Source organism: Megascapheus bottae, chromosome 15 (assembly GCF_031878675.1).
Source record: "Megascapheus bottae isolate mThoBot1 chromosome 15, mThoBot2.hap1, whole genome shotgun sequence".
In the NCBI taxonomy this organism is placed as follows: domain Eukaryota; kingdom Metazoa; phylum Chordata; class Mammalia; order Rodentia; family Geomyidae; genus Megascapheus; species Megascapheus bottae.
Genome location: NC_143523.1, coordinates 41,935,627 through 41,950,975, shown reverse-complemented (window position 1 = coordinate 41,950,975; position 15,349 = coordinate 41,935,627). Strand labels below are relative to the sequence as shown.

Below are 15,349 nucleotides of genomic sequence, written 5' to 3'. Positions count from 1 at the left end.
TGGTTAATTGGAGGTAAGAGTCTCACGGACTTTAGTGCCTGGACTGGCTTTGAACTGTCATCCTCAGATCTCAGCCTCCTGAGTAGTTAGGATTACAGGTGTGAGCCACCGCGCCCAGCTTGATAATCTTATCTTAAGCGGCAAAGTCTTTGCAGACAAATATGACCCAGGAGGTCTTATTAGGGTTAAAAATGAAAAGAACAAAGGTGCCGGGACCAACTGGCAGCAAACCAGGGTTCGCAGATTGGGGTTCCTGAAATAGGGGGCAAGAACTAGGAAGAAATAGAAGAGAGACAGACACACCGGGTCCGGGATGTCCGCAGTCCAGGTAAAGACTGCCGCGTTTATTTTTCACTCCCGCTTCTTCCCTCCTTCAGACCCAGGGAACCTCCAGGTGTTACATTCATATGGTAATTCTCAGGTCATTTACATAGAATAGGGCCAGAAAGCAATAAGACAATAAAGCCATTGTCTGATGCAAGTCAAGGTACAGTTTGATTCCACTCTGGCTCCCAACACAAAGGGGCCTTGATTTCTTCTTCCAACACATCAGCAGCATCTACCATCCCCAGTTGCTTCTTCCCTGGTAGCCTAGAATGACACAATGCTGCTAAGGGAAATGTAACTCTACCACGGGCCACTCTGGACCAGGAGAGAACTGTCCTTGGACCTGAGACTGATCGAAGAACCTGTGTAGTATGTGGAAAAGTGGGAAGGAAGCAGAAGCACATTTCCTGTGGACCCTAAGCAGGGTCACGGAGGCAGGGAAGGAAAGGACTCTTCTGAGCAAGACCTGAAATCTCCAGTGCTTCAGCTAGAACAGGTTTCCTGTGTCATCTCACAGTATCAGCCCAGGTCTTGCATTCCTCTAACTCCCAAGAGAGTGGAGTCATAGTTATTTCCATTCTAACATGTTCAGAGGGCTGAGACCAAGTGTCTCTGGGTAAAACTGGGGTCATTGGGGGTGCAATGGTGAACAAGAACTGAGCATCCCCTTGGGGGAGGGGGAACTTGGAATTCAAGCTGTGCACATGTCCTACGCTAGCTTTTTCGCTCAGTCCATTACACACTGCTTTCCCTACTGAATTGCCACAGATGAAATTCCTTTACAAGGGGCAAGGAGTGTTAAAACCAAGTAAGAGCTTCATAAATCATGGTAGCAGTGCTGCCACCTCTCAGGTGATTCTACTGCAATATTCCTTCGAACCTCAGCCATGTGGGCACAGCATTTGCAGGCAGTTCTGCTTCATCCACAAAGGGGAAGGAAAGAGAATGTGAGAGTCTCCACCTCCACACTTTAAGTACTCTGAGACTTCTTGCTATCTAATCCTCCCAATCTCAAAATTCATTTATTTAAATGAGGATTTGGAGGTTACAAGTGTGATGTGTGCACACACATGCACATGCATACACATGGACACTGACGTATCACACGCATGATTCGTGCTGTGAAGCACGGGCGTGTCAAATCACCGAAGTTAAGAAGTGGCCTGAGCAGCTGGAGGAGGAAGATGACTTTGGAGCATGTGCAAAATTCCTAAAGTGGGAAAGAGTCTGGTCCTCCAAAATCAAGAAAATAGAAGCAGGGCAGTATATTTGGCCACAGAACGAGAGGGGGAGAGGCCCAGGACTGTGCTATGATGAACAATGGAGTGTCAGGAGGTCTTGCTTTTAGTCTTTGTTATAAGAGCACATTGAGTTGGAATGTGGCTTACAGGGCTGGGAGTGTGGCTTAGTGGTGGAGTGCTTGCCTAGCATGCATAAAGCCCTGGATTCGATTCCTCAGCACCAGACCAACAGAAAAGTCAGAAGTGGGGCTGTGGCTCAAGTGGTAGAGTTCGAATCTTGAGCAAAGGAAGCTCAGGGACAGTGCCTAGGCCCTAGGTTCAAGCCCCAGGACTGGGACAAAACAAACAAACAAACGGAAAGTTTTAAGGAGGAAGCAAATGTATTTTTTTTTCTCTCAAGTCTAACACTCTGTCAATTGAACCACACCTCTACTTGTGGCTTTTTAGTCATTAATTGTGGATAAGGGTATTATGAACTTTCCTGCATGGGCTGGCTTTGAACTGCAATCCTCCCAGTGCTTTCTGCCTCCTCAGTAGCTAGGATTATAGGAATGAGCCACTGGCATCCAGCTTCCAAATGTGTATTTTTTGGGGGGGGGGCAGAATGAGAGAAGAATGGATGGTAGAGAAACTAGCAGGCTGAGAACTGAAAGGTGGTGTCGATTCAGACCGGGTGGTAGGAGTGGATTCCCAGCATATTTAGTGGTAGATACAGTGGGGTGACGCAGGATGAATTCTGGTGAGCATGATGTACTTCCTGGTGAGAGAATGATGGGATTAAGGAAGAATCCTCCAGTTCGAGCATGGATTGCTATGTAGTATAAAAGAGCAGAATAAGTGAGGATCTTGCAGGAAAAGACTGCATAGTCTTCAGATTTGGGTCAGAGAAAAACTAGCTTCTAAGGATTCACAGGAGAGTTGGTGGTGGCTTTGGGGAGAAATGTGGAAAAAGGAATGAAAGTATTTCCCTTGTGAAACAGATTGACTGCACTCTCCACGCCCCCCCCCCCATCATTTTCCCATTCCTAATGTCTCCTGTGAATTTTTCCTTTGCTCACCACACACAGAAGTGACTTCTGAATTACATAAGGGTCTGGTGACATGTGACATCTTTAGGGAGATAAAAGTGAGGGGATTTGATCTGCAGAGACAAAGTTCTGCAAAGTGCCCCTGGTGTAACTGGGCCTTTTCCAGTGATGAAAGACAAGGGAAAGAGCTGGGAACAGATGGCTCACGTCTGTAATCCTAGCTACTCAGCGGGCTGAGATCTGAGGATCCTAGTTCAAAGCCAGTCCACTTAGGAATGCTCATGAGACATATCTCCAATTACTCACCAAAAAGGCATAAATGGAGTTGTGGCTCAAGTGGTAGAGCACTAATTTTGAGCACAAAAAGTTCAGCGACAGTGTCCAGGCCTTGAGTTCAAGCTTCAGGACTAGCATTTAAAGAAAAAACAAAATCAAGAATATGAGTTTTCCCAGCAGATGATAGGTAAAAAGGAGTTTGCATCTGGTATTTGGAAGGCTAAAGAATGGGGATGATTTAAGCACACACTTACTGGAAGTATACAGAGTTGCCAGGAAGGCTGTGAAGCAAATTTTGGATCTCTCCCATGTTTAATTTTGGCAATACTCAGGATTGAACCCAGGACCTCGTGCTTTCTAGATAAGTATTCTATCATTTTAGAGCCTGGAGCTTGCTCAGCGTTCCTTGGCTGACAATCTTATCACTTGAGTCACACCTTCAGCCCATTTAATTTTTGTTGGCTAGTTAGAGATGAAGTGTCATGGACTTTTCTGCTCAGTTGGCTTTGAATCACCATCCTCTGGATCTCAGCCTTCTGAGTAGCTAAGATCATAGTTGTGAGCCCCTCGCATCCACTCAAGTTTCTCATTTTTTTTGCCTAGGGTTGACCTTGGACCTGCTGTGTCTCCTATGTAGCTGGGATTCCAAGCATGTGCCATTATGCCCAGTCCTTGAAATAATATGTCAATATAGAACAAAATGTTAGACGTCTGAATTGAAATAAAGAAGAGAGATGGCGCACTATTTCTGTTTCTTGGATGCAGGGATGACATTTGTCTACTAGGCTTTGTGAGAGCAACTTGCATGTATTTAAGCCACTAGATCTGGGTTTTGTGTACTTTGTCGTTGATCCTGATTAATAGAAGATGAAGGAGGGAAATGGGGACCAAGACATGTGAAAGGGTATCCATGTATGGGAATGAATGCACCATCTATCTGGCAAATACCATGTAACCCTTCTATTCATTACAATAAAAAAATACATGAAAGAAAATGATGAAGGCAGCTAGGAAACTACTGTGGCATAGTTGGAAGCAAAAGGGGGAAGCTACCCGGGTAGAGATGGATGGTTTAAAATGCGCAGAGTTGTGTACGTTCAGCTGAGCCTCAAATGGGAAAGGGCCGTGAAGGAGTCAACAAAACATTGAGGTAACTTTATAAAGAGGATTACTTTGGTGCATGGTTTTGGATTCAAGATTAAATGGATTTACTGCCCCGGGCACCTCAATTAGGAGATAGTGGCAAAGTAATTCACTAACCTCATCAACCAGAGCAAAAAAAAAGAAGTCGGAGGAGGGGGCTGGGCTCTCACCCTGTCCCTGCGTGGCACGCCTGCAGGGATCCGGGAACCGTCCCCTCTCACCAAGGCTGGAACGTGTGGATCTTTGGGAGTGAGGTGAGGGCGATCACTTCCCATACCACAGACCAGGAGAGCCTCAGAGGAGCACACCCGGGCGAGAGGGGTGCGGGGAGCGTGGGGAGGAAGGGCACGGGGAGGGGACCGAAGGCTAACCTCACCATTTCCCGTTTAAAACAGAACACTGGGTCCACACCAACAGTTCAGTAAGCTCAGGGACGCGAAAGCTCTCCACGGAGAAGAGGAGAAAGTCCCAAGCCTCACCGCTCGCACACGTTTGATTCGTCTGGCCATTTTCTCCCTTCCTTCTTACTCATCCAAGTGAGTTGTTAAAGTGGAATCCGTTCTGTCACATATGTACGTAGGTGTGTTTGTTTCATGGGCATCTTGTGACTGGTTACAGGTGGCAGCTGGCTGTCATCTCAGCCACGGTGCACCCTGCTGTAGGAGGATCTCTGGAGTTCACGAGTTTCTCAGACCAATTCTGAGGCCCTGGCCACAACGCACAAACATGCCTTTTTTTTTTTTTTTTTTTTTGAGGGGGCTGGGGGGCCGCAGCTCCAGGTGATTCTGAGAAGGAAAGGCAAGCATAGCTTTGCTCTTAAGCTTCAGGAGAGGCTAGCTATCCCAGGCTGTAAACAACAACAACAATAAAACTGCCACCAATATTGGATTTATTTTTAGTTTGCATACATTCGCCCTTCCTATCGAACACCAAGACTCTAAACCTCTTCTCTTGCCTTTTAGGGCAGAGGAACACTCCTCTCCCAGCTAGAAATTGTACACGCTTGGACATTCATTGGCCTTTGGTAATATAAGTTGTCTCGGCAGCCGAGTCCTTTAGTTGTCAGATAAGGTTCTTAACAGTATGGAGAATAAAGATTATCGTTTTAGTGCGCCCATGAAAATAGAAAAAGAGAAAAGATTGACGAACCCGTGTCCGCAGCGAGCAGGGTTCGAACCTGCGCGGGGAGACCCCATTGGATTTCAAGTCCAACGCCTTAACCACTCGGCCATCGCTGCTACGGCGAAGAGGGGAAGGCGGAGACACTTTAGTGTAAGAACCATTGCGCGCGCGCCCGGCTCGAGAAGAGGCGGGGCCTGCCGCCGCCGCCGTCAGCCGTTGCCGGGGAAAGTAGCAGCTGGGATTAAAGGGCTTGAGTTGCAGAACACTGGCGTGGACGCGAAAAAAGTGAGGAGACCCTCATGACGTCGGGACACATTCAGGTCTTCAAAGCCCTTCCCGGCCAGGGGTTTTGTTTCCTTGTTTGTTTTGTTTTGTTTTTTGCCCTACCGCATATTCTTTGCGTGAGAGCGGAATCTGTGAAACAACGAAACAAAGTTCCGTCCGGTCCCGTGTGGCGGGCCCGCGCTTCCGGAAACGTCCGCCAGCGGGAGGCGCGCGGGGCGTCGGCGCCGGGTGACCCCACTCGACTGGAGAGCTTCGCCTTCTGCTGGCCCCCTTTTCCTCGGAGCCGAGCGCAGCTGGTCTCAGCTCTCTGAGGACATGTTTGAGAACTAAGTCCTGCACGTAGGTCTGCATTCGCATTCCCCTTCACCCGCTTGTCACTTCGAGTGGAGCTCGAGGCCCCGCCGCCCGCCTAGGCCCCGGCCGCTCGCAGCGCGCATGCGCGGCTCCGGTCTGCGCCCCCCCCCCCCCCACAGCCCTTTTAAACTACTTTTTAAAGTTTCCCTGGGTTCTTCACACCGCACTCACGTCTCGCTCAGTGGCAAGCCCTTGACCTTCAGAATCACCAAGGCTACCTGCGAACTCCGACCTTTCCAGCAGCTCCCTTTACTAGTGAGGGTGCAGTCTAAACCCCACTGGTTGTCTCCTGAGAGCTGGTTAAGGATAGGTTTATCAGAATTTGAGAGTCTTCTTGTAAGGAGTTTTATCTTTTTTTTTTCTTTCAAATTAATTTTTATTGTTGTTTAATAAGCCACATTCCCAGCCCTTTAAACTTTTAAATTTAATTATTTTTTATTTTTGGTGGGTCATGGGTCTTGAACTCTGCCTGGGCGCTGTCCCTGAGCTCTTCAACTCTACCCTTGAGCCAAGCCCCACTTCCCGTTTTCTGGAGGTTAACTGGAGATAAGACTCTCAGGTCCTTGTGTGCCCAGGCTGGCTTTGAACCTTGATCTTCAGATCTCAGACTCCTGAGTAGCTAGGATTAGGAGGCGTGAGCCCCCGGGCCTGGCTTAATTTAATTTTTTTTTTTAATTGTATGAGTGGTCCAATTTTCTTCATGTATACTGTGTGGGATGAAGGTTACTTCCAACATTTCTGGGCGTGTTTTTTTTTTTAATTAATTAGTTAATTTTTATTTTTGCCAGTCCTGGTGTTTGAACTCAGGGCCTGAGCAGTGTCCTTGTGCTTTCTCAAGGATAGAGCTCTGCCACTTTAGCCACAGAACCACTTCCAGCTTTTTCTATGGGTACTGAGGAATGGAACCCTAGTCTATGTGCATGCTAGGCAAGTACTCTACCACTAGGTCACACTCCCGGCCCACGTTTTATTTCACACATGAAATTCACCATTTTCCCCAGGAAGCATTGGTCATGAAGAAATACCTTTATATCTTTTTGTTCTTGTTCATTGATTAGAAGGCCTCTGAGATAAACTGTAATGGAATCTCACCATTTTATGAATTGTATCTTTTTTGAATGCACATGATTATAAAATGGACAAGAGTATGCTTACTTTGTATGACAGAATATTAATTAAACTGTTGCTGCCACATGTATATTTTTAAAAAAATGAAAATATGTACTTTTAGGTGAGGAACACAGGTGCAATTCATATGTGCCTCTGCACATATAAGATATCAAAATGAACTCCAGGAAGCAAGAAAAAATCAAAATCTTTATTTTTATAATCTTAAAAAAATTTATTTTATTTTTTATTGTTGGGGTAATGTATAAAGGGGTTACATTTACATTTGCCAGATAGTGGGTGCATCACTTCTCATATAGTGATACCCCTTCTCATGTTTTTGTTCCCATTTCCCTCTATTTTAATAATCTTTAAAAAGTAGTATGAAGGTGTTTCAGTTTGACATGTCAGTTTATGAAGTAAAGCATATCTTTATGTCACCCTTTTATTATCCAACCCCATGAATTCTCTATTTTATTTTTCCAGGATGATATGTGTTTGTGTTTTTGGATTCAGCATTACTATAGGCTTATCCTTGGTGAACATTCAATAAAGTTTTGCATATTTGGTTTGAATTCATAATGGTAAGCTTTTTCAGCTCTCAGTTCCAGAACCAGAATATATAATATAAGTGTTGGTTTTCTAGTTCCATTTGCACAATTTGGTTTATTTATTTTTTTTCTCCTGTCCTAGGAGCTGACCCAGGGCCTCATATTTGCTAGGAAATTACTCTTTCACTTGAGGGTAGCCTTAACCTTAGCCCACTGATTTTGACTATAATCAAGAGTCATATAATTCTCAGCTTGTAAATATAGGCTAGTAACTTATTTAAATTAATTAAAATATATGGTTAAAAAGTTCTTCCCTCCCTCCCCCCACCCCCTCTTTTTTTTTTTTGCCAATTCTGGGGCTTGAACTCAGTGCCTAGGCACTTTCCCTGAGCTCCTTTTTTTTTTTTTTTTTTTTTTTTATTTGGAGATGAGTCTCAGGACCTTTTGTGCCCAGGCTGGCTTTGAACCTTGATCCTCAGATCTCAGCCTCCTGAGTAGCTAGGATTACAGGTGTGAGCCACTACGCCCAGTTTCTGAGCACCTTTTTGCTCAAGGCTAGCTCTACCACCACACTTTTTTGTTTGTTTGTTTCTGTTTTTGTTTTTTTTTTCCCTGTGATTAATTAGACTTTCCTACCTGGGCTTGCTTTGAATCATGATCCCCAGATCTCAGCCTCCTAACTAGCTAGGATTCCAGGCATGAGCCACCGGTGCCTTCCTCCAATTATTTCCTTGATTAGTCAGAAAATGAGAAAAGAGAAAGGTCATTTAATAGTATTAAGTCTACATAGAAGAGAGAAGGAACCCATAAGAATTTGGCCTAGTGATAATGAAAATATTGTAGTGTGGTTAGTTATTATGAGATATTAAATTATTTTGATGTTAAATTCACTGGTGGGTGATTTTCTGAAAATATGTTTGTTCCTAAATGCCTTGATCTTTTCATGGAAAGACAAACTGTACATTTATGAAGGATAGAGACTTCTTTTTTTATCCTCTTAAGGCCAAAGCTAGATTTAGTGTCTGATTGCCAGGGAGCAGCCCCTCACAAATGTCACTAAAACACAATGGCAATGAAACAGAATGGAGACAGTTGTGTTTTCTAGAACACCCTACAGGAAGAGAAGAAAACACAGCAATAACAAACATGACACTTGATTTGACAGAGCGTTTGGGGAAGATGTGTGGCACTTGCAAGGGAACATGTCCAATTATTTTCTAAACAAGGTGAGGTTAGCTCTTTTCTGAGCAATACAAGCATGTTTAAAGAAAGAAGCAAATTGCTTTGAGGAATACTAGAGGCTACATACATGCTACCAATAGGCTTCTGGGCCCTTTTCCAAAGAACACTCTTCATACACACACACACACACACACACACACACACACACACACACACACATTTTCTTCCCACTGCTAGGGATTGAATTTAGGGATTTGCTCTTGTGAAACAAGTTTGTTTTTTTTTTCCCCACCTGGGTCATGCCCCCAAGCTCTGAGTTGGGATATTCGAAGAATATCTTGATTATGAAACCACTGCCGCATTTTATGTAGTTGGTTCATTTTTTCAAATACATAACAATATGGAGGGCTATTCTGAAAAGAGATGTTTCAATTTTTGACCCACTGTATAATATATATGTATATATACATTTATATACATATATACATATGTATATAGACACAAATGTTTTCTTCCTTTCCTTCCCCTTTTTCCTTTCCTTTTCCTTTTCCTTTTCCTTTTCCCTTTCCCTTTCTCTTTCCTTTCTGTTGGTCCTGGGCTTGAACTCAGGGTCTGGGCACTGTCCCAAGGTTCTTTTGCTCAAGGCTGGCACTTTACTACTTGAGCCACAGCTTCACTTCCAACTTTTTTTGGGGGTAATTTTTTTGGTTATTTTTTAAAATTTATTGGAGATTACAAACTTTCCTACTTGGGCTGGCTTTGAACCATAATCCTCAGGTCTCAGCCACCAGTGTAGCTAAGATTATAGGCATGAACACTGGTGCCTGGCTCAAAAAATATTTTCCTATTCCTTTTCTTTTTTTCTTTTTTTTTTTTTTTTTGGTTGTGGGGCTTGAACTCTGGGCCTGAGTGCTGTTCCTGAGCTCTTCAGCTCAAGGCTATTGTGCTCTATCACTTGAGTCACAGCACCACTTTCATATTTTCCCATTTCTTTTCAGATCTTATGATACCTGTAACAGCATGATAAACAATTGAAGATATTTGGGACTTACTTGGGTGTCATTAATCTCAACATTGAAGCACTTGTTTTCTAGTTGGTTGTTTAGTAGCTGAGAGGACCTTTTGAATAGTCAGATGAACCACCTTTTTACTTACTACCTGTGTGTATTTGACAAATAACCTCTTTGACATTAGGGTAGCTAAGTCATACTGCAGAAGTGGCATGAGACTTTAGGTTTTATATTCCATAAAATATGAGTAAAAGAATATAATATCTAGTTGAGAGATGTAAACATTGCATTATATCTAAATTATAATTTATGGATATGAGCATTACATTAAATCTAATGTGCTAGCATAGTGTATGACACATAATAAATCCTCAATACCAACTAATAATATTAGAGGCACCATTAGTGTTTGTTTAGAGTCAACTATGCACAGTTGCTGAGAGCCTGTGTTCTTAATTTTTGAATTGTTTATATTAAAGGAAAACTGGTTAGACTTTTTCTTGCATTTACATTTAACCCCTAAAATTAAAACAGATTTTTATGCAAAATATATTTAAAGAAACATTATTTCAGATCCATATTTTATTTTATTTCCGTTTTTGGCAGTATTGGGGATTTACGTCAGGGTGTTATGTTTGCTAGGTAAGTGCTCTACCACTTGAGCAATGCTTCCAGTTCTTTTGCTTTTTCAGTGTTTTTTTTCCAGGTAAGATCTCACGCTTTTGCTCATGTTGGCCTGCAGTCATGATCCTCCCATCTCTCCTTTCTAAATTGCTCGGATTACAGGCCAGTTCTATGATGAACAGCTTATTTTTCTGTTTTAAAACTAGTTGTGGCTGGGCAGTAGCTGCTCAGGAGGCTGAAATCTGAGGATTGTTATTCATGGGCAGGAAAGCCCATGAGAGACTCTTATCTCCAATTAACTACCAAAAAAGTGGGGAGTAGAAATGGCTCACGTGGTAGAGTACCAGCCTTGAGCAGGAGAGCTCAAAGACAGCACCCAGACCCCATAAAAGCAACCAAACAAAAATGAAAAACCAAACTTGAATTCTGTCCTTCAGAGGAAGTTGTCTTTGGTAGAATATTTATATTTCCCTGGTTTTGTAGTATAATTTACTACATCTTGTGGAGTATTGATGTACTACTAATTTTAAATTTCATGTAAAAAGTCTGAATTACTGTAGGTACTATAATGTAAAATACTAATTGAAGAAAAGGAAGCATGACTGGGCTTTGTTTTAATTTTATTTTTGTGCCAGTTTTGGAACTGGAACTCAGAGCTTGAATTTTTCTTTTAACACTGTGTTTGGGACTCAGTACTCCATTCCAGGTCGTGCTATGGCAGTTTAGCTAGGAATTTCAACAGAATTTATCCCCTTTTTAAATTTTTACTCCCGCTGCCTTCCTCCTTTTCTTCTGCCTTCTTTTCTTCTCACCAATTTGTTCTCTCCTTTTTATTTCAGCCTTGGGACTCTTGGGAAGATGAAATATTCCATAGTAGTAGTTCTCTAGTCTCCATTCTCTCTTCCCACTCTTGGTCAGTTTTGGTTATCACAGTGGTTGCTGGGAATATTTAGAATTTAATTGGCAGCGAATAATTGAAGAAAGAAATTATTCAATGGTACTTGTGAAGGCATGATGAAAAGACTTTATTTTGGAACATTGCGATAGATATCAGATCCAGTAGAGTGGAGTATTGAGGTGGAGAGAGATTGAACTCAGCCCCTAATTTTGCATAGATACGTGGGAATTCATAGCCAAAGAGCTGGGTAGGAATCTGTAGATTGAAAATTACGAAGATGATGTATCAGGGGTAAGAAGTGGGAATTTAAGAGCCTGGTGAGAATCTGTAGATGGAAAATTACCAAGATGATGGATCAGGGGTAAGAGATATTCTGTAGGATTCTTGATGAAGATGGTTGGATCTTAGGAGAAGGGGAGGGGAATGAAGAATTAGGTGATCAGATAGATATTGATAGGGAGGGGAGAGTCCTTGATAAAGTGACTGTATTGGGGGTCTTTGTAAAACATAGATTTTTACAAGATAGTGTTCATTTCTGCCTGGGGGAAGTTCTGAAAGCTAACTATAGTTTATCCAAACAAAATCTTTGTCAGGCCAATGAAGCTTAGAGGGTTTGGCCTTGTGGAACTCTTTTCTAAAATGGAGAGATAGCCTACATCTCATGCAGCTTTCAAATATGGACATTCCTCTATATCTCATTTATAATTTTCTGAGCCTAGAACCTAAGTTTGATTTTCTTTATGAAGTTTTTTTCTTTTCACCGTTTAACTGAATTTTGAAGACTACAGCTGCTAGGGTATATCAAAGGAAGATTGTTTTATTTTGTTCTGTATTGTATTGAGAGTTACTTACCATTTTAGAAAAATTGCATTCCACTGAAATGATGCTTGTGGTATTTAAGTTGACAATATAACACATCCTTATCAGTCAATGGACATTTTTAGCTGTCACATTCACTGAGATTCTGTGCATAAGGGGAAAACTGTTTATGCCTCTCACTGTCAGTGTGCTCTGAGTATTTGCATAATAAAACACAGTCTTTCAGAAGGAAAGGATCTGAAAAAGTAAAGACTTGTCTGTGAGGAGCATCATAATTGTAGAGAAGGCGGAGAAGGTGGGACTTGGTGCTTATGACTTTGTAGGATTTGGTATAGAGGTTGCCAGGCATTTCCTCATTGGCTTCTGTTTTCTCAATGAGGCAAGAGAGTTGGCTAACAGCTAATAATAGAATGGGTGGGAAGGGAGATTGAAACTCAACTTGCTATTATAGTACATACAGCTTTTGAAGCAGGAGCAGATTCATCTCGGACACCTTCAAAGGTACTAGCAGTTTAATTACATGTCTTCTGAGTGAAAGAAATTTAATTATTATAAACAGGATTTTTTCATATCTTTGAATCTCAAAAAGACATTATAGAAGCTGGGTGAATGGTATAGGCCTGTTATCCTATTTTCCCACTTGGGAGACTGAGGCAGGAGAATGCTAGCCTAGGTCATGTGGCAAGATCCCAAACCAGCAGGCAGGCAAATGAGCAAGTAAGCAAATAAAAAACTATCAAAAAAAGTATTACAACTTTTTTTTTTGCCAGTCCTGGGCCTTGAACTCAGGGCCTGAGCATTGTCCTTGGACTTTCTCAAGGCTAGAGCTCTACCACTGCAGCTACAGCACCGTGTCCGGCTTTTTTCTATATATGTGGTACCAAGAAATAGAACCTGGGTCTTCATGCATGCTAGGCATGCTAGGCCAAACTTGTGGTCCTATTACAACTTTTTATGCAAAAAAGAAGAAGTATACATAAAAAACCCCCAACATCCTTGTAACTTGACAAATAATTATATACCCTTCTGTTTAAAGAACTTATTGCGTAGTGGAGGATTTTCCTTCCAAGATGGCTACTGTTAGAGATAGGATGATCTTCTTCTTCTTCTTCTTCTTCTTCTTCTTCTTCTTCTTCTTCTTCTTCTTCTTCTTCTTCTTCCTCTTCTTCCTCTTCTTCTTCCTCCTCCTCCTCCTCTTCCTCCTCCTCCTCCTCCTCCTCATCCTCCTCCCCTTCCCTTCTCCTTCTTCCTTCCTTCCTTCCTTCCTTCCTTCCTTCCTTCCTTCCTTCCTTCCTTCCTTCCTTCCTTCCTTCCTTCTTTCCTTTTTCCTTTCTTTCCTTCTTTTCTTCCCTTGTGTGCCAAGCAGAAGTGCTTGGCTTCTAACATAAAGCTTCCAATTAAGGGCTTCTCAGTACACTCAGTTGAATGACTTTGGGACCAGTCTTGATTCTTAGAAGTAAAACACACTTTTGATTACCTCAGGAACACTCCAACTAATGGTTCTGATTTATTTTCCTTCTTTTCTCTTTTCTTCCTCCCATCTCTTCTAATCTTTGTTTGTTTGCAAGAGGAATGTGTGCCAAAACTTTCAAGTCTGAAAAGCATAAAGAAAGGAAACAAGCAGATAGGGAAAGAGCATAAATACTGAACAAGACCGGGCAAGGTGACAAGAAGAAATGACTGTGAAAATCTGGAAGAGGGCCAGGAAACAAAAATGCAGCTCTGTGTAGTTTACAGGAACGATTTAGTGTTTATCATGCTTCAGCAATCACACACAGAGAGCCAGATCTCTCTGGTTTTGTTCCCTACCCTATAGTTAGCTATCTCACATAGGTAATCTGTGTTTTCTATCATCCAACTGATATAAATACACAGGATCATAGGGCCTCTTTGTGACTGGAATTTCTAAGAGAGGACCCCTTGTGGCTACAGTGGGAAATACCTCAGCTGTAACCTACTTTAGAGGCTGTAAACATTTGTATAAGGGAATTAAAAACTAAAAAAAAAAAATAAATAAAAAGCATTTACAAAATTCCATGAAGCTCTTTTAAATTGCATTTCTAGATATTTATATTACTTAATTATTTTTTCAGCACCAACTACAGTAGTTTGGTTTTTCTCTGAAGTGCATTGTGTAGGGTTTCAATATAATTTGAAGCACTTTTTATCCATTAAGTCCATATCGATTTAGTCCATATATCTACTGAGAGAACAGGGGTTCTCATGTTCATTTTGAGGATGGAAAGGAGGGAGGCATATCTTATTGTGGCTTTACAGCTAGGCAAACTTATTGCAGAATCTGGATATCTCATCTTGGGCTCAATTCAGCAGTCTGGAAAATTCAGCAGTTTGGAAAACATTCCTTATTAAAGCTCTAAAACAAAACCTGCTATTTTGCAAGTGTCAAGTGATTTCTTTATTCAAGTAAAGATGGATTGCGAGACATAAAACTTACTCTTTTGTTTCTCTGTGAAAAGAGGCTATTCCTAGATTCTGGGGGTAGGGGACTACTTTAAAAATCTGAGGAGGACCATGTTAGCAACTAAGAATCTTTAGATAAATTTCATTTGTGTGTACTTAAATGGAAGCCACATAAAAATGCACTTATTTTGCAGGCATCTCTGGAAATCACATAAAATGAACCCCCTTTCATAGTTGATTCTTTCTGACAGTCCCCAGACCCTGCCTTTCCTCTTGGCTCTCTGACATTTGTTCCAAGAGTGTCTGTAGAGCTAATAAATGCTTTCTTTTAGTTTGAATTCAGCCCTTTAAGACCAGAACTGCAAACACTCAAATGAACACTTATATTGTTTTAAATGCTATCAGAAGAAATTCAGAAAAGTAGGAAGGTCCAAGAGAGAACCCCATAAAAGTTCAAGTGTGGTGCCAAGGATTTGGTGACATGCTGAACAATAAAGCAAAAAATGTGCAGGATTGTTGGGGTGAACGTTAACATTGTTCGGGCAAGTATTTGGATATTGGCAAAAGGAAAGAGGAAATACAGAAAAGAATAGCTTGAGAAATTTTTTTCGTGGAAAAGATGATTATTTTGTTGGCTTATATTTATTTAATTGTTCCCCTTATGGAGTTCTCGGCAACTCTTCATTTTGAACCGTTCTTCCCCATTTTTGTTGTTGTGATTAAATTGTTATACAAAGGGGTTACAAATCTGTAGGTGAGGTCAAGAGTAAAGTGCTATGTGGTCAGTGTGACTCCTTCCTTTATTCTCCCTATTCCCCCACCCCGGTTTCAATTCTTTAACTGATAATTTATGTAGTTCCCCATAAATACTGAGAACAGAAGGCGTGATGTCGGGGTGTAAGGATATGAGACTAGTGAGACTTGAGAGGAAAAAAACAGCATCTCAGGTGTGCCATATAGC

At 41.8% G+C, this 15,349-nt stretch overlaps 1 non-coding gene across 1 annotated transcript; it reads right to left on the bottom strand.

Moving 5' to 3' along the window:
• Window positions 1-5,171: 5,171 nt before the first annotated feature.
• Trnas-uga (transfer RNA serine (anticodon UGA)) lies at window positions 5,172-5,253 on the bottom strand. Its single transcript has one exon. It is a non-coding gene; the product is annotated as a tRNA-Ser (tRNA).
• Window positions 5,254-15,349: the final 10,096 nt, after the last annotated feature.